A 22537-nucleotide genomic window follows, 5' to 3' on the forward strand; every position below is an offset into this window, starting at 1 on the left:
TCATCTGGGCATGGACATGATCTCAGAACAGCCTCATCTGGGCATGGACTCTTCAAGGTGTCGAAATCGTTTCACAGGGATGCTGGGCCATGCTGTCTCCTATGTTTCCCACAGTTGTGTCAAGTTAGCTGGATGTCCTTTGGATGGTGGACCATTCTTGATACACACAGGAAACTATTGAGCATGAAAAACCCAGGAGCATTGCAGTCGACACACTCAAACCGACGCCTGGCACCTACTACCATACCCCGTTCAAAGGCACTTCAATCTTTTGTCTTGCCCATTCACCCTCTGAATGTCACACATACACAATCCATGTCTCAATTGCCTCAAGGCTTAAAAACTACTTCATACTTCTTGAACCTGTCTCCTCCCCTTCATCAACACTGATTTGAAGTGGTATTAACAAGTGACATCAATAAGGGATCATTCTTTTCACCTGGATTCACCTGGTCAGTCAGTCTATGTCATGGCAGCACTACCTGTCTCTCCCATCAAGAATTACCCCATGGATCTTAACTAATGCACATGGTTTGGTTACATCGAGAAGAGGAAAAATGGAAGGCTTTTAATGTCCCTTTAACAATGTTTAATGATCATAATTCTCTTCCACTAATGCAATTGTACATTGTCGGTTTTCTGCCAGACCAAGGCCAATACCTTGACATTACCCACAGTGTTTTAACCACTCTGCTCTCATTGGGTAAACACCAGTTTGTTTAGATTCAAATGACTAAGATGCTGCAAGAAAAAAATTCTGCTCCCAGAAAGTTAGGGCACCTTAACTGTAAACCGATACCGCGGCTTAGAGTTAAACGCTTGTGAAACTACAAAGGGATGAGTAATGTGGTTTCACAGAAGGGTAATTGGTACAACGTGTCAACATAGAATCATTGTGAAGACTGTCCACTCAGAATGTGATTTCTCAAAAATTCATAAGCCAACTGTTGATAGAAGAAAAAAGTCCAATTGTATGCGTTAGCAATGAAAGAGCGCATACATTAAAACAACCTACACTACATGGTGCTCGTCGAACATCTCATTCCAAAATCAAGGGCATTAATATGGAGTTGGTCCCCCTTTTGCTGCTATAATAGCCTCCACTCTTCTGGGAAGGGTTTACAGTAGATGTTGGAACATTTCTGTGGGGACTTGCTTCCATTCAGCCACAAGAGCATTAGTGAGGTCGGGCACTGATGTTGGGCGATTAGGCCTGGCTCGCAGTCAGCATTCCAGTTCATTCCAAAGGTGTTCAACGGAGTTGAGGTTGGGGCTCTGTGCAGGCCAGTCAAGTTGTTACACACCGGTCTCGACCAACCATTTCTATATGGACCTCGTTTTGTGCACGGGGGCATTGTCATGGTGAAACAGGAAAGGGCCTTCCCCAAATTCTTGCCACAAAGTTGAAAGCACAGAATCGTCCAGAATGACATTGTATGCTGTAGCCTTAAGATTTCCCTTCACTGCAACTAAGGGGCCTAGTCCAAACCATGAAAAACAACCCCAGTCCATTATTCCTCCTCCGCCAAACCTTACAGTTGACACTATGCATTGGGGCAGGGAGTGTTCTCCTGGCATCCGCCAAACCCAGATTTGTCTGTCGGACTGCTAGATGGTGAAGCATGATTCATCACTCCAGAGAACGCGTTTCCACTGGCGGCGAGCTTTACATAACTCCAGCTGGCGCTTGGCATTACGGATGTTGATCTTAGGCTTGTGTGCAGCTGCTCCGCCAATGAAAGCCATTTCATGAAGCTCCCGACAAACAGTTATTGTGCCGACATTGCTTCCAGAGGCAGTTCAAATCTCGGTAGTGAGTGTTGAAACCGAGGACAAATTACTTCTACGCGCTACGTGCTTCAGCACTCAGCGGCCCCGTTCTGAGAGCTTGTGTGGCCCATCACTTTGCAGCTGAGCTGTTGTTGATCCTAGACTTTCCACTTCACAATAACAGCACTTACAGTTGACTCGGGCAGCTCTAGCAGGGCAGACATTTTACGAACTGACGTGTTTGGGAAGGTGGCATCCTATGACGGTGCCACATTGAGCTCTTCAATCACTGAGCTCTTCAGTACGGCCATTCTACTGCCAATGTACAGTATGTCTATGGAGATTTCATGGCTGTGTGCTCAAATGTATACACCTGTCAGCAATGGGTGTGGCTGAAATAGCCAAATCAACTAATTTGAAGGGGTATCCACATACTTGTGTATCTATTTCCCACTCTTTGTTTTCTAATTGTTATTGTACAGAGAAACCATGTTAACAGTTATATCAAGGCATTTTAACAGTTATATCAAGGCATGTTAACAGTTATATCAAGGCATTTTAACAGTTATATCAAGGCACAAGGCGAGAACCAGATGCAGACACGGGAGGCAGATGATTGGAGTCTTACAGTGTTTATTCATCAAAACAGGTAGGCAAAAGAATGGTCGTAGACAAGCAAAAAGGTCAAAACCAGATCAGTCCAATAGGTACCGAAGAGCAGGCAGAATCGAGGTCAGGGCAGGCAGGATGATCAGGCAGGCAGGAAAGTAGTCCAGAGTCAGGCAGGGGTCAGAACCGGGAGGACTATAAAAAGAGAATAGAAAAAGTGTACGGGAAAAACACGCTGGTTGACTTGACTAACATCTCTCTGGCACAGAGAGATAGGAAACACAGGGATAAATACACTGGGGAAAATGAGCGACACCTGGGGGGGTGGAGACAATCACAGGAACAGGTGAAACAGATCAGGGCGTGAGAAGTTATGCACGTTGTCATTACAAAAGTGCCATTATAAGCCCAATTAAACAAATCCCAGGCTGTTGGCAAGCACTGCAGCTCTTCTCCATGTTCTATGTCATGGTCTGACCAAGTGCAATTTGTGAATGAAACTCTCTTCCATTTATGGTGTGTAAGTTCTCGTCCTCAGGCTATGAGGAACTGAACTCAGAGGTTTTGGTTTCCGCTTTAGGAAGTGTTTTAGCTTAGCAAATGTCTCAGATGGTGGTGAAGGACGAGTAGTGTAACTTCTCTTATCAATACAAAATACTGTATACAGTGTGCTGCTCAATGAATTTCAATGGAATATCAACAATAATATATATATATATATATTGCGATTCAGTCTGGGATCCATATCACTTGTAGTGAACGCTTTGGATTGTTGCCTGAGACATTGACTAGTACTTATACTGTACTCAAAGTTTAGCAGTCTCTCACAACCCTGAACTTCAATAGACAGGTAATGTAAGAATTAGGCTGAGAATTTTTAAAAATGTTTCGGACACATAAATACAGTTTCTCTCCATACAACACATGAAATACAGAGGCTAGCTCTGTCTCTATTTTGGGAAAATGTGGAGCTTTTTTGAGGAAGCCAACATTTATTACAGAAGCAGTTTAGTAGATTCTACCGATTGATAGTGAAACTAGTCACAAAGTGAGACGCTATGCTGTCGATGAAGCATTCTCATTGCAGACCCACATTTGAATTCGACTGAAAGAAGTGCCGAACGTGAAATAACTCATGCTGAGACTGAGGATGTCCTAATATGGGCCCCTCACCTTTCGGAGTGGCTTCACAACAGAATACTGGGTCACGGTCAAGAGGTATTACGATCAGTGGTTGAAGTGTCTGACCTCAGGTGTGGACTGGGCAGCGGAGCCGACAACAAAAAAAAAGGACTGGCGCTGGGGAGGTGTGAATGAGACTGCATGTTTCACACCTCCCAGTGTAAAGGCAAACAATGCTGCTGCTGCCCAGCGAGGAGAAAGGGATTTAGCCAGTGGCAGATTGCTCAATGGGAGCGCAGACCACTGGCGCTGGTGAACAAACAGAGGGCCACATCAAAAGGCAGTGAGCGTGATCAGAGAGAGAGAGAGGCAGACAGCCCAGCCTTTTCCTGCCTGAGCGATAAAGCTTTCTTTCATCCATAATGTCACTATTGCTGATAAAGAGCTGCATTTAAAACACTACATGGTCATACATTGTGAGATTGATTGTTGGCAAGAAAGTTTTGTTCTTTCATCCTCCGCAAAAGAGGTATTGACCTAACATCAAAGAGTGGACTATCACTTAGCTGGATTAAAACTCCTCACAACTCTTATGTGACTTCTAATTGGTGTTTTTTTTTTTTGTGAAGAGAGGGGTTACACTGTATAAAATCTACTTTTACAGTACATTCTGTCATTTATTTTGCCATTGTTAACCACCATTATTATTAACATTTACATTGTTGTACATATAATCACCACTTAATGCATACATATTAACCTTCTGGTCTGAATACCAATGCTTTACATAAAGTTCCCTTGTGTACCTGTTCTCTAACACAGTTCTATCATTGTCGTAACATGCTGTTCCACAGTTAGTAAGTGATTCAAATCAAAATGACCATTGAAATGAACAGCAGGATATCTTGCGGTTTTGGGCCATTTTACGTTCCTTCTCACCTGCTGCACTCAATTTCCCCACTGTGAGGGAAAACATAGGAGAGTTCTCATAGGCCACCAACCCCAAATAATGTACATGTTGCTTATGTGTGAATTTCACACTACCTTTTCGATTATCATTGAATTGTAAGGCTCATATGAATGTCCTGCTTAATATAATGTTTGTGTCAACATCATAAATCAACTGCATTATACTTTTAAAAAAATACTTCAACTTCATCCAGTAAAATGGCTCTTTGGCTAGCTTTGCCACAGCCTATGTCAATAATAGCTATTTTGTAACCATTGCAACCCAAAAAAATCTTAGCGACTGTTTCAAGCAATAATCAAAACAACATTGCAAGCCTATGTGAACCCAAGATTTTTTGTTTTCTTAGTAGTAACTACGTAAATCTAGCCTATGTTGAACTGGCCAGATGGTGAAGGGCAGTTGTTTTTCCCCACGGTGGCTGTTGTACTTGTTTATGACATTCTGAGCATGTTCATGTGCCATGTGCCATAACAACCTTTTCCTTTAACAGTTGTGTTGCCGGGGTGAGTAACAGACATGACCCTGATTTGACCCTTGTAACTCAAATAGTGACAATGACCCTGCCCCGTATAAGGCCTTGCTTTAATGGCTGAAATCAAGATAACATAGACATTATCACATGTATTGAAATTCAGTCAGCTTCCACGACGGCTAAGTTACAGATAATGTAGGAATATACTCTACATGTGTTTGTGAATAGCGTGAACACGTATATGCTTCACAGTGTGAAACTGTTGTTATCAAATGTATGGAAATTCAGTCACATACCACTGCAGATCAGGGACAGATAATGTAGGGTAATGTATGAGTATAGCAACAGTGTTAACACAAATATGCCTTTCAGTGTGAGAGCTGATCCCCTCTCCTCCTTTGCTGTCATAATTAGCTCCCTGCACTGCACGTGTATGTTAAACCAACCCATTGAAACAGGTTAGGCAACAATAGAACATGATTCCATTCACAGAGATTGGGAAGTCATGGGAAGGAAATGTGAGAACTGTAAAGCTAGATCTCCTATTAGGCCTTGGTTTGTACCACAAACATGTAGACACAGACAAAATGTTATTGGCAAAATGTACTTATATCTTCACTTTCAGTTGACATAAAGATCCTTCCAGTAAGAGCTCAAATGAATCCGTACCATAGGGAGGTGATTTCTCAATCACTAATCGTCAGAATCTCCCTCGGTGAGTCCTAAACTCATCAAATAGACTGTGTGGGTAGACTATCTTCAGCTGCTATACAGTACAGGTTACAGGAACACCTTAATAAGACCAAGAGCAGCTGCTGGGGGGAAAGAAACCGGTCACCCACGGCAATGCCGCAACACAGCATACACAAACCATCTCGCGGCATGTGCACTATGGTGTGTGGATAAGTTGTGTATGCAGTATGTCAGTGTAGGTTTGAGTCCTGTGTGTGGCAAGGCATCTGCCTGTGTGGAATGTGAGAATGTGTGTGTGTGTGTGTGTGTGTGTGTGTGTGTGTGTGTGTGTGTGTGTGTGTGTGTGTGTGTGTGTGTGTGTGTGTGTGTGTGTGTGTGTGTGTGTGTGTGTGTGTGTGTGTGTGTGTGTGTGTGTGTGTGTGTGTGTGTGTGTGTGTTCAATCGGCTGTAGCCACCTCCGATGATACGGGACTTTGGTGGGAAAGTCAGTCATCCTTTTCCATACTTGGTGTCAGGTTGTCCAGGGTCCCATCGTCAGTGTGTGGGCATCCCAGTTCATTCATTACCTAGATCCTGTACCTCTAGATGCTATCACCACACCAGCACAGTGTTTCTGAGTGGGAGGAAATGGATGACAGGACATTCCAGTCCCCCTGTGGAGGGAAGGAGTGGGAGGATGGAGTTGACAGCGGTGTCTTTTAATGAGATCTCTGTTTGTTTAACTCTCTCACTTTCTTTCGGATCCAATTGAACTTAAGAGTTAAGCGAGTGAGCGAGGGAGAGCACAATGAAACAAAATGAGGTGTCTAATCTAGACATCTTCTGTGGTTCTGTGGCTTCCTGTACAAAGGCAACATCTATTGTTGGGGAATTTACAGTACCTTAGTGAAAGTTATATAATGGAGATTAAGGAGTGGGTGGGGTGGAATTAAAATAATCCATTTTGTGAGTCATTTTTGCGTCATGTTTGAACAAGCGTGTGTCTGCAATGTAATCTGTAAATGACTGGTATAAAAATCCCTGTAACTGTAGAGAAAGATGTTGTTTAACTTTCGTGTTTTAAGAGAATGTGCACAGGTGAGGGTATGGTTTGTATGTATTGTATGTTAGTGTGACACTTTTGTAAGTGCATGTGGTCTATCAAGTCTATCTACACTCTTAGAAAAAAGGGTTCCAAAAGTGTTCTTCGGGTGTCCCAATAGGAGAACCCTTTTTGGTTCCAGGTAGACTCCTCTCTGAAAAGAGTTCTACATGGAACCCAAAAGGGTTCTACCTGGAACCAAAAAATTATTATTCAAAGGGTTCTCCTATGGGGCCATCCAAAGAACCCTTTTAGGTTCTAGATAGCACCTTTTTTTTCTAAGAGTGTAGAAGGTAGTCACACAGAAAATCCAGGTTCAGTGTCAGTGTTTGGTTCAGTGTAAAGAATGAACACTGACTGCCTGTAAGAAACAAACAGTCAAATTAACTTTTGCCAAAGTGAGAGATTTATTCAGACTCAGGCATTCTGCTCCAGTCTCTTTCTGATTGACAAAGACTGATTAGTACAGATGGATGGAACGTGACAGCTACTGACACCCACCAGTCACAGGAGTACAACGTATTCAGGACACAGGCAATAAAAAGTGAAAATACAGGCAATAAAAAGTGGAAAATACAGGCAGCAGGAGCATGGCCTCAACATATTTCAGCCTAGACCAGGGTTTCCCAAACTCAGTCCTCTGGACACCAAGGGATGCACGTTTTATTTTTTACACTGGCACTACACAGCTGATTCAAATAATCAACTAATCTTCAAGCTTTGAATCAGCTGTGTAGTGTTAGGGGGAGAAAATAAAAACATGCAAGAAGGCTGAGCTTGGGAATTGCTGCACTATACTGTACCATTGTCAGTCAAACACAGACAAACAGATACACAGAGATACATACACAGATATGTAGGCACACACACACAGAGACAGGGATGCGTGCACGCGCGCACACACACACACACACACACACGTATGTACATGTACATACATGGGACTGACCTCAGTACCCATAAAACAATACATTGCACAACGTATCATATCCTCTTTTACATCCCAGTGTTCCGTTCCACTGAGAACTGACTTTTGTTCAATTATCTTAAGCGTAATAGATGTGAATATGACATCATTGAATAGACCCCATGGGTTTTGCAGGCCTGCCTGTTAGGGAATTATGAGGATAAATACATTTTTCATGTAGTAGTGCATGGTCTATTGCTTACCCTTTCCCCAAGACTATGATAATGAAGCACTTTCTGTATAGTACACACATAAGCACACACGCACACCACCGTTTGCTTCGGTAGGTGAGACTTTGTATATGGACTGTCCCTTTCACTAGAATAAGGTTGTGGTAAGTGGATTTGCTAGTACATGATATTTGTGACATTAGGTACTTCCCGGTCACAGCACAGTTCACAGTGTACCGTTTCAGGGTGGGTCTTCAACATCAGCATGACTCTGAGAAAAGAGGAAGTGAGCAGCGTGCAACAACACAAAGCTACTTATTTCTTTCCTTTTTATTCATTTATTTTATTTCAATTCGGACCCTCCTAAAACCCCATGGCCTGTATTCATAAAGTGTCTCTGTGTGGAAGTGCTGATCTAGGATCAGGTCCCCCTTGTCCATGTGATCGTATTCATTATGATCTAAAAGGAAAAAACGGATCCTAGATCAGCAATCAGGTGATGACCACTGTTTAAACATTCCCTAGTGACATCCCTCAAACCCTGACTAGACCTGGGGTCAGGTTCCTGACGAGGTGTGAAGTGAAATCACTTCTGATAATGTGTTAATGAGGGGATTTGTGGTACGTATGTGAGAGTGTGTCTGTATTAATGTCTGAGTTCTTTTAGTTTACTTTATTCATAGGTACACTCTCTAGGGCTGGTTTCCTATCATACAGCAGACTATTGACATAATATAAGGGACAGACATGACAACATAAAATCACGTATTGACCATAAACAAATCCCTTATGCTTTTTTTTCACCTTTTCATAACTTCCATCCAGGTGTCTTGATTTTCATTATAAATCTGCTGATCCTCGTTGATTGACAGCTGAGTAGAGCAGAGCGGGAAGGGTCTTCAACAGTCTTCCTGCAAACCCAGAGAAAAATGAACTCATCAAAGGCAATAAAGCAAGAGTGAAAGTATTACCCTCCTTACTTATATGAGTGTGTATGCTAAAGCTGCTCTCAATCTAAGGTTAACCGTTTACCAGAAGAACTGTCTGGGTCTTTCGCACTTGGCCCTAGTTTCATATTGATTTATGAATCACTCCTCGGCTGCGTTTAGGATGCGTTTACACGGGCATCCCATATCTGATATTTTTGACAAATAAAATCAGATATTTTCACATCAGATCTTTTTCAGATCTAAATGGTCAAAAGACCAATTAGTGAAAAAATATCAGACTTGGGCAGCCTGTCTAAACCAACAGTGCTTGACTTGGGCACGAGTTCCAGCACCTACATTTTAGGTGCAGGACTACCGGCACCTAAAATGTTCTCTGCTTGAGCTCCTGTTCTTCTTATAGAACATTATCAAAAGTATTGTGGAGCTGTTGCACCTAAATATAAACAGTACTGGCTTCCAAAATGAGTACCGACACCTATTTCATTCCAAGTCAAGCACTGTAAACCAATGACTGTATATATGAATGGACAAAGCCATCGACCATGTGACACCATTCATTCCTATGTCACTAGCGCATTGAAGCCAAATTAGGTCGGTTCAGATGGGGTCTCATGGAGACATATCATGCACAGTTTGAGCTATTCCAGGAAGTGACGTTGCAGGCTAGCTCAGTGCTGCCCCCTCATTAGGTAACTCAAGTTGAAGGCCGACCGTGGTACTGCAGGCTGCCATTAGCAACTTAATTATCCTAATAACTTAATCTGTGGGCGATTTTTTCAATAATCGGTTCAAGGACATACATCTGGTGTAAAATAAATTATTGGTACCATGATTGTCTTCAAAAAAATGTTTTGCTTACACAAACATTTATCACGAAGATTGTCATTTTTTCATTCACTATAATGGGGATCCTGTTTTCTGCTAATAATGCCTGCAGTACCGTGGTCCATGGCTTCAATGAGAGTGGGCAGATTTTATCCCCTGGTCTAAAAGCAGCCCTCTTAAAGCAGAACTGTGGTTGCATTAACACAGGCAGCCACATTCTGATCTTTTTCCCACTAATTGGTCTTTTGACCAATCACAGGTGCCAGTACTTTTTCAAAAGACCGATGACTGATATAGATCAGTCTAAACCCAGCCTTGGTGACTTAAAGGCCAAAGGGTGTACGCACTTTTAGGATGCGTCCCAAATGGCACCCTATTTCCTTTATAGTGCACTACTTTCGATCCGTGCAACAGTTCAAACATATTAGCCTTTGACAGGTCTGCACAGTAAAATGCAAATGAATAGCCAGAGCAGCTCGTTCTACAGCTCTGGGTGGTCATAAACTCAGAATGTGCTGATGTCCTCCAATGACAAGCGTGTTCTTGCATACATGGGGTTAGGAGAGTTGAGACAAATCAAGGCATTGAGGAGACAAAAAGAAAATACAATGTAACTAGCTTTCTGTTCTTTTAAATTGCTTAATTTACGCTACACCTAATGTTGCCTAGCTGAAGGGAACATCACTTTTGGAAAGCCTATGAGGAACATGTCATATCTTGACAGCGGTGAGACTCACACCGTTGTTGAGGAACATGTCATATCTTGACAATGGTGAGACACACCGTTGGTTCACTATTGTTTGTTTGGGTATTGGGAAACACGTTTTTTCTAAGAAATAGAACAATGTTCTTGGTTATTGTTCGCCCTCTCAATCATATTTTTCAAGGAATAGGCCAACTCTTTGCAGAATGGAATCCATACCACGCATTTTCTGTGGATGACATCATCAGTCTCAAGGACATCTCTTTATTACCCAATGCTATAAATCTTATTTTTTTAAAGAATTATGACACAATATTCCGTGAATGAACTTAAAAAGTACATATGAACATTTAATTTCAGGATTCAGTATCCACTTAGTTGTTAGGAACATTTTGCTCATGTTGAGCGCAATATAACAGCACGTCTTTGGTTTCTAGTGGTGGATGTTAATGTGGCTCGATGGTACACACTGTGTCTCCCCAGGGTTACGATATACAGTAGTCAAATCAAGTAGGCTCAACGAACCCTTCACTCACAGCAAGACTCCTTCCACAAAATAGTATTTTCACTCATATTCATTGACTCCATTATTGTCCTGCATGTAGGGCACTTTACGCCTCCCCTCAGGGGAGTGACTTCTTGGGCAGCTGTATGATTGCAAAAATATTGCGGCTACACCTCAGTGTGAGTGTATTTCAGGAGGGTGACAAAGTATTGAAAGGAATGTGTGTGAGTAAGGGGAGTGGTCGTCGTTTTAAAACTGGACCAAACTGGTATTGTGCCCTGTCCCCACTCACGTGATGATTGCACCCTATTTCTGTCAGGGTGGTATCTATGAGTGACCTGGCTAAACTAGCACAGGGGTGAAGTCTCCAGTCACATGTAGATGCAGCAACGAAGCATACGTATTAAGCACACAACAGGGAAGCGACTGTGCACCCACATACCCTAGCACACAATGTAGTCTGTCGTGTGTTACTTATCAGCTACACTGTAGATACTGTACGCACACAGACTGCACACAGGAAGTATAAAACGTTAAAGAATAACTACACTGAAACTGCTTAATTAATGTTTAAAGCATCAAAGGAGCTTTCCCGCCAAGGCCTCTCCTTTACTACGCCATGCTTCAGTGGGAACGGGGAGTCCGATTTTGACTTGGTGGTGTTGATTCATGCAGGTCACCTGATAACAATGGTGTTAAAAGGCTGCCCTGAGGAGGAAGGCTTTGGCTGCAGCCCACACACTTTTTTTTACGGAGCAGAACAGTGAAGTCAAAGGGGCATTTCTACCTCTTCTAGCAGAACACATACTTCTTTTTTACAGCCCACCTATTGGGAAATCTGCTTCTTGCTGTACAGATTCATTCTTCACTGATTCAGATAAGCATGACATGAAGGCGGGCATTGAATCATAAAACCTTCTCACAATTCCAATACTGAGTGACAAATGGCCCTGTATCGGAGAGAAAATACATTTCCTGGTCCCACTCTAGTTGTCTCCTCTCAGAGAGTGGGGCGGCCGGGAGGGGATTCCCAGTGATCTGCTTTCAACTAGTTCCCTGAAAGCCATGTCAGCCCCCTCGAGTGATCAGTTACTGAACGCGTCCAACTCCAGCCAGGTGCTTTATATCTCAGCTGTAACATGACACCAACGGAATGTGCAACCGTATCTATGTCCCCGCCCGTCCAGCAGCGCCACACCATCCATCCGTGATCTGGTGCCCGTCAGTCATCGACAACAAGCTCTTTACTCATAAGAAGAGATTAACACCCTGGGGAGGGAGCCCTTCAACTCCCCTCCTCCCTCCCCCTACAGCGGAAATTATCTTCAGGTTATGACTTGGTTGATGACAGCTTAGAGGACCTCACTGACTATAAAGCAGTTAACATGGAACGACTAAATCAGTGCACAGCACACAGGAAGACACTACATTTTATGTTCACATTTTAGTAATTTAGTAGACACTATTATCCAGTGCAATTTACAGTTAGTGCATTCATCTAACAATAGCTAGGTGGGACAACCACATATTTAAGTTATAGTAAGCACATTTTTCCTTCAAAAAGTAGCAATCAGCAAAGTCAGTTCTAGTAGGGGGTAAAAAAGTGTGCGTGTTAGATTACAGGAGAAGGGGGTGCGGATGCTGCGGGATTATTTAAGATACTCTTTGAAGAGTTAAGGTTTCAGATGTTTTAGGAAAATGGGCAGGGACTCTGCTGTCCTAGCTTCAGGGGGAAGCTGGTTCCACCATTGGGGTGCCAGGACAGAGAAAAGCTTCGACTTGGCTGAGCGGGAGCTGCCCTCCTGTAGGGGTGGGATGGACAAGAAACCAAAGGTGGCAGAAAGGAGTACTCAGGTTGGGGTTTAGGGTTTGAGCATAGCCTGAAGGTAGGGAGGGGCAGTTCCTCTTGCTGCTCCGTAGGCAAGTACCATTGTCTTGTAATGGACGCGAGCTTCGTCTGGAAGCCAGTGGAGGAGCGGGGTGCCATGGGAGAATTTAGGAAGGTTGAACACCAGGCGGGGTGTGGCGCTCAGGATAAATTGCAGGGATTAGATGGCACAAGCAGGGAGCCCAGCCAACAGTGAGTTGAAGTAATCGAGATGGGAGACAACAACTACCTGGATTAGGGCATGCACCGCTTCCTGTGCAATGTAGAGGCTTTACGGATGTTGTAGAGCACGAACCTGCGGGAGCGAGTCACTGCTTTGATGTTTGTAGGGAACAACGGTGTTGTCCAGGGTAACGTAAGGTTCTTTGCACTCTGGGAGTGGGACACTGGAGTTGTCAACCGTGATTGAGAGGTCTTGGAGCAGGCAGGCCTTCCCTGGGAGGAAGAGCAGTTCTGACTTGAGGTGGTGGGCCGACATTCAAGCTGAGATATCTGACAGGCACGCAGGGATGCGTGTCACCACCTGGGTGTTAGAAGGGGGGAAGGAGAAAAGTAGTTGTGTGTCATCTGCATAGCAATAATAGGAGAGATCATGTGAGGATAAGATGGAGCCGAGTGACTGTATAGAGAGAAGAGGGCCTAGAACCGAGCCCTCTAGAAAACCAGTTGTGAGAGTACGTGGTGCAGACACATAAAGAAAATGGTGTAAAGAAATTAATCGAAGGCAGGCATCGGAAGGTTGATGTCACCCAGTACAATGTGCGGTGAGCCATCGTCAGTAAATGTGCTTATGAAGGTGTCAAGCGCATTGAGGAACTCTCTAAGGGCATCTGGTAGGCGATAGATGACAATGCTGAGCTTGAGTGGACAAGTGACAGCATGGAATTGAAATGAGGAAATGGAGAGGTGAATGAGGGAGAAAAGAGAAAATCCCATTTAGGAGAAATGAGTAGCCCTGTGCCACCACGCGACATCCAAATGCTCTCAGACTATGAGAGGTCAACTAGTCAGATGAAGAGATAGCCGCTGGAGTAGCAGTGTTATCTGGGGTGATCCATGTCTCCGTCAGGGCCAAAAAGTCTAGACTGAAGGACAGCATAGGCTGAGATGAAGTCGACCTTCTTGACTGCAGAGCGGCAGTTCCAAACGCTGCCGGAGACCAGGAATTCCACGTTGTGCGCGGAGGATACATTAAATTAGAAGGGTTGCAGCCAAGGGGTGGGGAACGTCTGTAAAGCCTACAGGGAGAGGAGCGTTTTGTGTCATGCTGAAACAGGAAAGGGCCGTTCCAAAACTGTTGCCACAAAGTTGGAATCACAGAATCATGTAGAATGTCATTGTATGCTGTAGCGTTAAGATTTCCTAGGGGGCCTAGCCTGAACCATGAAAAACAACCCCAGACTTTACAGTTGGCACTATGCATTGGGGCAGTTAGCGCTCTCCTGGAATCCCCCAAACCCAGATTCGTCCCTTGGACTGCCAGATGGTGAAGCGTGATTCATCACTCCAGAGAACACATTTCCACTGCTCCAGTCCAATGGTGGTGAGCTTTACACCACTCCAGCTGACGCTTGGCATTGCGTATTTGGCGATCTTAGGTTTGTGTGCGGCTGCTCGGCCACGGAAATCCATTCCATGAAGCTCCTGACAAACAGATGTGCTGACGTTGCTTCCAGAGGCAGATTGGAACTTGGTAGTGAGTGTTGCAACCGAGGACATACAATTTTCAGCACTCGGTTGTCCCGCTCTGTGAGTTTGTATGGCCTACCACTTCACAGCTGAGCTTCTAGACGTTTCCACTTCACAATAACAGCGCTTACAGTTGACCAGGGTAGCTCTAGCAGGGCAGACATTTGACAAACTGGCTTGTTGGAAAGGTGGCATTTAACCTATGACGGGGCCACGTTGAAAGTCACTGAGCCTTTCAGTATGGGCCAGTCTACTGCCAATGTTTGTCTATGGAAATTGCATGGCTGTGTGGTCGACATTATACACCTGTCAGCAATGGGTGCAGCTGAAATAGCCGAATCCACTAATTTGAAGGTGTGTCCACGTACTTCTGTCTATATAGTGCAGTTGACAATGCTACAAAAGAGCAAAATGACACCATCAGAAAATAACCAGCTATGATACTCAAGTGAGAGGGTGGTGTGGCACCTTCCTCTCTTTACTTCCTCGAATATCTTGACTGAACGGTCTTAGTTTTGCAGACGAGACCACCAATGACAGGGGAGACTGAAGTACTAACACTAATTGCTAATTGCCTAGCAGAGGTGAAGAGCACACCTCCCTGTACTAATTGCTGATTGCCTAGGAGAGGAGAAACCACATCACCTCCAATACAGCCACTGATTACCAAAACTAGACCACATATGAGCAATAATATCAGTCAACTTGAGCAAAAGATTGAACAGAATATCCATGTTTTGTATGGATGTGATCTGACGTCATATTGACCCCCTGTCCCCCCGGATACCCCAGGAGACCCCCGGAGGCAGCAGGGGAACCTCATCACTTAATGGGCTGTGTGATGTGGCTTTTCCTCTGGAGAGTTGAGGGCCAGGTCTTCCTGAAGAGCTCAGGCCTCATTAGTAGTCTCTATTCTAGGGATTACCCACTGACATGCTGGCCAACAGCTGCTCCCGTACAGCCTGGGGAGGGAGAGAGAGAGGGCCAGGATAGAGAGCTGGAAGGGGTGAAGGGAGTCGCAAGACCCCCTTATGTGGATTTCCTAAAACCATAAGACAACCAGCCAGGACTGTTTCCCTGCATTTGCTGCCAATAATACCGGGAATAAATTGGTCCAATGTGTTCAGGCCACTCTGTGTAATGAGTCAGCGTGGCTAATGTTGTCCCTCACAGCTGCTTGCCTCGTAAAAGCATGAGTCCTTCTTCTGATGCCAAAGCCCACACAGCTACAGCAGAGACAGAGGTAGCACGGTAGTCTCTTAGCATGTGATTTACATGATTACGTTGCACATATGGGCGTATATCTGCATGTGGCTTTGTTTACGCTGGGCAACCCAACTGTGTTCAGTCAGTGTTGTATCTTAAACTATAGCTAGCGGAAAGAGAGTTACAACCTGTCTATGATTGGATACATGTATGCATCTTTTCTTCTCTCACAACCAGTTGCCCTAGAAGACTATAACAAGACACTGAGGTTGCATTTACACAGGCAGCCCAAATCTGATCTTTTGCCCAATTATCGGCAAAATATCTGATTAGTCAAAAGACCAATTAGTGGCAGAAGATCAGAATTTAGCTGCCTGTGTAAACGCAGCCTAAGACAGTGAAATACAGCAGTCACCAATGGGTGGTAAACTAAAGCTCCACAACAATTAACATCCAAGGAAAACTATATCCATGTTATATTCCTAATTTGTGATGGTCTAAACACCAACAGAACTAGATAAGAACCTCACTAACAGCTGATGGGGGAGCCATATCAAATTAGAGCATTATCAACTTTCAGGGCCTGAGTCGTTTTCATCAATGTCTTTTACATGAGGAGCCAGCGAGGACATCCCAGGCAGCTGCTGTGGCCATCCTATAGAAGACAGAGTTTAAGGTTGTCTCTCTACAGCTGAGGGCGATAAATTCAGGACGTAAAACATGAAGGACAGACAGCCACCCTACTCAACAGCTGCAGATCTAGAATGAATGGAGAAGGGTTTTTCTTCTAAAGAGATACAAAGATACAGAGAAGGGGAAGAAAGGAGCATTTAGTGTATAGAAACGTTCTGATGCTCAATCAGGCTCGTTGTTGGTGCACAATGTATGTCTGTGTATGTTCCATTGACACATTTGCGTACCATGATTCTACGGTTAATACGATTTCCAAAGTATATTTTAGGGCTTACCTCTTCTCCTCTATAGGGTCGTGAAAATGAAATAATGGTAGACAAGACAGAATATTCTAGGGTCCGGTAACTCTTTACTGTTATGTGGATTATTCATGCCATTTTATAAGTCTATGGTGCTGGAGATGTCACAGAGAATCAACGACAAGAGGTATATATATATATTAGAATCTGATAGACATTACACATGTGAAGTGTCTATTTAATTCGAGTCATATAGAGAGCTAATAATACTGTAATACAGAGTTCACGGTGTACCCATAGAGTAGATTACATCACAGCCCTTATCGTCTATACAAGGCCAATTGTTCTGCAGTTCGGCCCATAGGCTATATTCTATATTCTCTGCATCTCTCTGTGATTAGGCTATGCTTCTTTCATCCACTTCCAGTCTTTAAGCATGTGTCCCCACGCAAATTAAATAAATGGACAGCCAGCCTTACATTAACATTCTACAAGAGACCGCTTCCTTCCTGACAAATGAATAACCCTATTGTCATTCTGGAAGAATCCGGGTCTTTCCGTTTCTCTCCTCCTAATGTGTACTTCCTCTGGAATGAGAGATTGTTAGTCAGAAGCACAACTGTCACTGAGGCACAAGGGATGACATAATTCCCGGCACTGCACTGATATCATCCACTTAAACTCACTGACATACTGTATGCTGCGTCCACTTCACGGAAAACTTAAATTAAACATCTCGGTTTCCTTTTTAACAGCAAAGGCTAGGAAAATACCCCTCAGGTGGTCCACGTTCCAAACCACAAGCATTTCCAAGAATGCTTTTATGGAAAATGTAGGGAATATTTCCGTGAGAAACTGCATTTAAGCCTGGCACGATTAAGCGTATAACCGCGTAACGAAAGGTTATGGATGAAGACCGTCATGAAAATACAATAACTGTCACAACAAACATTTAAATAAATATATGTATACAGTACCAGTTCAAAGTTTGGCCACAGCTACTCATTTCTTTATTTTTACAAATTTCTACATTGTAGAATAATAGTGAAGACATCAAAACTAGAAATTCCACAAATGAACTTTTAACAAGGCACACCTGTTAATTGAAATGCATTCCAGGTGACTACCTCATGAAGCTGGTTGAGAGAATGCCAACAGTGTGCAAAGCTGTCATAAAGACAAAGGGTGGCTACTTTGAAGAATTTAAAATATAAAATATATTTTGATTCGTTTTACAATTTTTTGGTTATTACATGATTCCATGTGTTATTTCATAGTTTTGATGTCTTCACTTTTATTCTACAATGTAGAAAATAGGATGCATATATATATATATATATATATATATATATATATACAGTGCCTTGCGAAAGTATTCGGCCTCCTTGAACTTTGCGACCTTTTGCCACATTTCAGGCTTCAAACATAAAGATATAAAACTGTATTTTTTTGTGAAGAATCAACAACAAGTGGGACACAATCATGAAGTTGAACGACATTTATTGGATATTTCAAACTTTTTTAACAAATCAAAAACTGAAAAATTGGGCGTGTAAAATTATTCAGCCCCTTTACTTTCAGTGCAGCAAACTCTCTCCAGAAGTTCAGTGAGGATCTCTGAATGATCCAATGTTGACCTAAATGACTAATGATGATAAATACAATCCACCTGTGTGTAATCAAGTCTCCGTATAAATACACCTGCACTGTGATAGTCTCAGAGGTCCGTCAAAAGTGCAGAGAGCATCATGAAGAACAAGGAACACACCAGGCAGGTCCGAGATACTGTTGTGAAGAAGTTTAAAGCCGGATTTGGATACAAAAAGATTTCCCAAGCTTTAAACATCCCAAGGAGCACTGTGCAAGCGATAATATTGAAATGGAAGGAGTATCAGACCACTGCAAATCTACCAAGACCTGGCCGTCCCTCTAAACTTTCAGCTCATACAAGGAGAAGACTGATCAGAGATGCAGCCAAGAGGCCCATGATCACTCTGGATGAACTGCAGAGATCTACAGCTAAGGGGGGAGACTCTGTCCATAGGACAACAATCAGTCGTATATTGCACAAATCTGGCCTTTATGGAAGAGTGGCAAGAAGAAAGCCATTTCTTAAAGATATCCATAAAAAGTGTTGTTTAAAGTTTGCCACAAGCCACCTGGGAGACACACCAAACATGTGGAAGAAGGTGCTCTGGTCAGATGAAACCAAAATTGAACTTTTTGGCAACAATGCAAAACGTTATGTTTGGCGTAAAAGCAACACAGCTCATCACTCTGAACACACCATCCCCACTGTCAAACATGGTGGTGGCAGCATCATGGTTTGGGCCTGCTTTTCTTCAGCAGGGACAGGGAAGATGGTTAAAATTGATGGGAAGATGGATGGAGCCAAATACAGGACCATTCTGGAAGAAAACCTGATGGAGTCTGCAAAAGACCTGAGACTGGGACGGAGATTTGTCTTCCAACAAGACAATGATCCAAAACATAAAGCAAAATCTACAATGGAATGGTTCAAAAATAAACATATCCAGGTGTTAGAATGGCCAAGTCAAAGTCCAGACCTGAATCCAATCGAGAATCTGTGGAAAGGACTGAAAACTGCTGTTCACAAATGCTCTCCATCCAACCTCACTGAGCTCGAGCTGTTTTGCAAGGAGGAATGGGAAAAAATGTCAGTCTCTCGATGTGCAAAACTGATAGAGACATACCCCAAGCAACTTACAGCTGTAATCGCAGCAAAAGGTGGCGCTACAAAGTATTAACTTAAGGGGGCTGAATAATTTTGCACGCCCAATTTTTCAGTTTTTGATTTGTTAAAAAAGTTTGAAATATCCAATAAATGTCATTCCACTTCATGATTGTGTCCCACTTGTTGTTGATTCTTCACAAAAAAATACAGTTTTATATCTTTATGTTTGAAGCCTGAAATGTGGCAAAACGTCGCAAAGTTCAAGGGGGCCGAATACTTTCGCAAGGCACTGTATATATACAGTTCAAGTCAGAAGTTACATACACCTTAGGCAAATACATATAAATCTTGGTTCTTCACAATTCCTGACATTTAATCCTAGGAACAATTCAGTCTTAGGTCAGTTAGGATCACCACTTTATTTTAAGAATGTGAAATGTCAGAATAATAGTAGAGAGAATTTATTTTATTTTTAATTTTACCTTTATTTAACTAGGCAAGTCAGAATTATTTATTTCAACTTTTATTTCTTTCATCACATTCCCAGTGTGTCAAAAGTTTACATACACTCAATTAGTATTTAATTGGCATTGCCTTTAAATGATTGAACTTGGGTCAAAAGTTTTGGGTAGCCTTCCACAAGCTTCCCACAATAAGTTGGGTGAATTTTGGCCCATTCCTCCTGACAGAGCTGGTGTAACTGAGTCAGGTTGTAGGCCTCCTTGCTCGCAAACACTTTTTCAGTTCTGCCCACAATTTTTCTATTGGATTGAGGTCAGGGCTTTGTGATGGCCACTCCAATACCTTGAATTTGTTGTCCTTAAGCCATTTTGCCACAACTTTGGAAGTATGCTTGGGGTTATTGTCCATTTGGAAGACCCATTTGCGACCAAGCTTTAACTTCCTGACTGATGTCTTCAGATGTTGCTTCAATATATCCACATCATTTCTCTCTTCATGATGCCATCTATTTTGTGAAGTGCACCAGTCCCTCCTGCAGCAAAGCACCCCCACAACATGATGCTGCCACCCTATGCTTCACTGTTGGTATGGTGTTATTCGGCTTGCAAGCCTCCCCCTTTTCCCTCCAAACATAACGATGGTCATTATGACCAAACAATTATATTTTTGTTTCATCAGACCAGAGGACATTTCTCCAAAAAGTACATTGTCCCCATGTGCAGTTGCAAACCGTAGTCTGGCTTTTTTATGGTGGTTTTGGAGCCGTGGCTTCTTCCTTGCTGAGCGGCCTTTCAGGTTATGTCGATATAGGACTCATTTTACTGTGGATATAGATACTTTTGTACCTGATTCCTCCAGCATCTTCACAAGGTCCTTTGCTGTTGTTCTGGGATTGATTGGTGCTTTTCGCACCAAAGTACGTTAATCTCTAGGACACAGAACGCGTCTCCTTCCTGAGCGGTATGACGGCTGCGTGGTCCCATGGTGTTTATACTTGCGTACTATTGTTTGTACAGTGTGGTATTGTGGTACCTTCAGGCGTTTGGAAATTGCTCCCAAGGATGAACCAGACTTGTGAAGGTCTACAATTTTTTTTATGAGTCCCTGGTTGATTTCTTTTGATTTTCCCATGATGTCAAGCAGAGGCACTGAGTTTGAAGGTAGGACTTGAAATACATCCACAGGTGCACCTCCAATTGACTCAAATAAAGTCAATTAGTCTATAAGAAGCTTCTAAACCATGACATCATTTATAACTATCAAACTATAGTTTGTAAACAAGAAATTGGTGGAGTGGTTGAAAAATGAGTTTTAATGACTCCAACCTAAGTGTATGTAAACACACCTACTCATTAAAGGGATTTTCTTTATTTTTACTATTTATATATACAGTGCATTCGGAAAGTATTCAGACCTCTTGACCTTTTCCAAATTTTGTTACGTTACATCCTTATTATAAAATTGATTAAATAACACATTTTCCTCATCAATCTACACACAATACCCCATAATGACTGTGGCGAAAACAGGCTTTTAGAAATCTTTGTAAATTTAAAACAAAAATCAGAAATGCCTTATTTACATAAGTATTCAGACCTTTTGCTACGAGACTCGAAATTGAGCTTAGGTGCATCCTGTTTCCATTGATCATCCTTGAGATGTTTCTAAAACTTGTTTGGAGTCCACCTGTGGTAAATTCAATTTATTGGACATGATTTGGAAAGGCACAAATCTGCCTATATAAGGTCCCACAGATGTGCATTGAAGGTCCCCAAGAACCCATTGGCCTCCATCATTCTTAAATGGAAGAAATTTGGAACCACCAAGACTCTTCCTAGAGCTGGTTGCCCAACAAAACTGAGCAATCGGGGGAGAAGGGCCTTGGTCAGGGAGGTGACCAAGAACCCGATGGTCACTCTGACACAGCTCTAGAGTTCCTCTGTGGAGATGGGAGAACCGTCCAAAAGGACAACTATCTCTGCAGCACTCCACCAATCAGGCCTTTATGGTAGAGTGGCTAGATGGAAGCCACTCCACAGTAAAAGGCACATGACAGCCTGCTTGGAGTTTGCCAAAAGACACCTAAAGACTCTCAGACCATGAGAAACAAGACTCTCTGGTCTGTGAAACCAAGATTGAACTCTTTGGCCTGAATGCCAAGAGTCACATCTGGAGGAAACCTGGCACCATCCATACGGTGAAGCATGGTGGTGGCAACATCATAATGTGGGGATGTTTCCAGCGGCAGGGACTGGGAGACAAGTCAGGATTGAGGCAAAGATGAGCGGAGCAAAGTACAGAGAGATCCTTGATGAAAACCTGCTCCAGAGCGCTCGGGACCTCAGACTGTGGTGAAGGTTCACCTTCCAACAGGACAACGACCTAAGCACACAGCCAAGACAACACAGGAGTGGCTTCGGGACAAGTCTCTGAATGTCCTTGAGTAACCCAGCCAGAGCCCGGACTAGAATCTGATTGAACATCAGTCCGAAGAGACCTGAAAATGTGCAGCGACGCTCCCCATCCAACCTGACAGAACTTGAGAGGTTCTGAAGAGAAGAATGGGAGAAACTCCCCAAACACAGGTGTGAGAAGCTTGTAGCGTCATAAACCAAGAAGACTCGAGGCTGTAATTGCTGCCAAAGGTGCTTTAACAAAGAACTGAGTAAAGAGTCTGAATACACTTCTTATGACTGGCAGCATGGTGCAAGCAGCGGTGTTATAACTCTGAGATTAGGCTGAAAATATGTTAGCATTGTCAGAAATGCTACAAAAAGGTAGCACATAGTTGGTTCTGGGGCGGCAGGTAGCCTGGCAGGTGGGCGCGT

At 43.1% G+C, this 22537-nt stretch overlaps 1 long non-coding RNA gene across 2 annotated transcripts in view; it reads right to left on the reverse strand.

Moving 5' to 3' along the window:
* Positions 1 to 7100: 7100 nt before the first annotated feature.
* The window catches only part of LOC110489916, a 43935-nt gene continuing 28498 nt past the window's right edge, over positions 7101 to 22537 (reverse strand). The window contains exons 2-3 of one of the 2 annotated variants that reach the window (XR_005036076.1): positions 8659 to 8765; positions 7101 to 8314 (exon numbers count right to left, since the gene is read on the reverse strand). This is a non-coding gene — a long non-coding RNA (uncharacterized LOC110489916). Of the gene's footprint in view, positions 8766 to 22537 lie in introns of both variants that reach the window. The other variant, XR_002468638.2, reaches the window with a different exon arrangement.

This window comes from Oncorhynchus mykiss, chromosome 15 (genome assembly GCF_013265735.2).
Source record: "Oncorhynchus mykiss isolate Arlee chromosome 15, USDA_OmykA_1.1, whole genome shotgun sequence".
Lineage (NCBI taxonomy): Eukaryota > Metazoa > Chordata > Actinopteri > Salmoniformes > Salmonidae > Oncorhynchus > Oncorhynchus mykiss.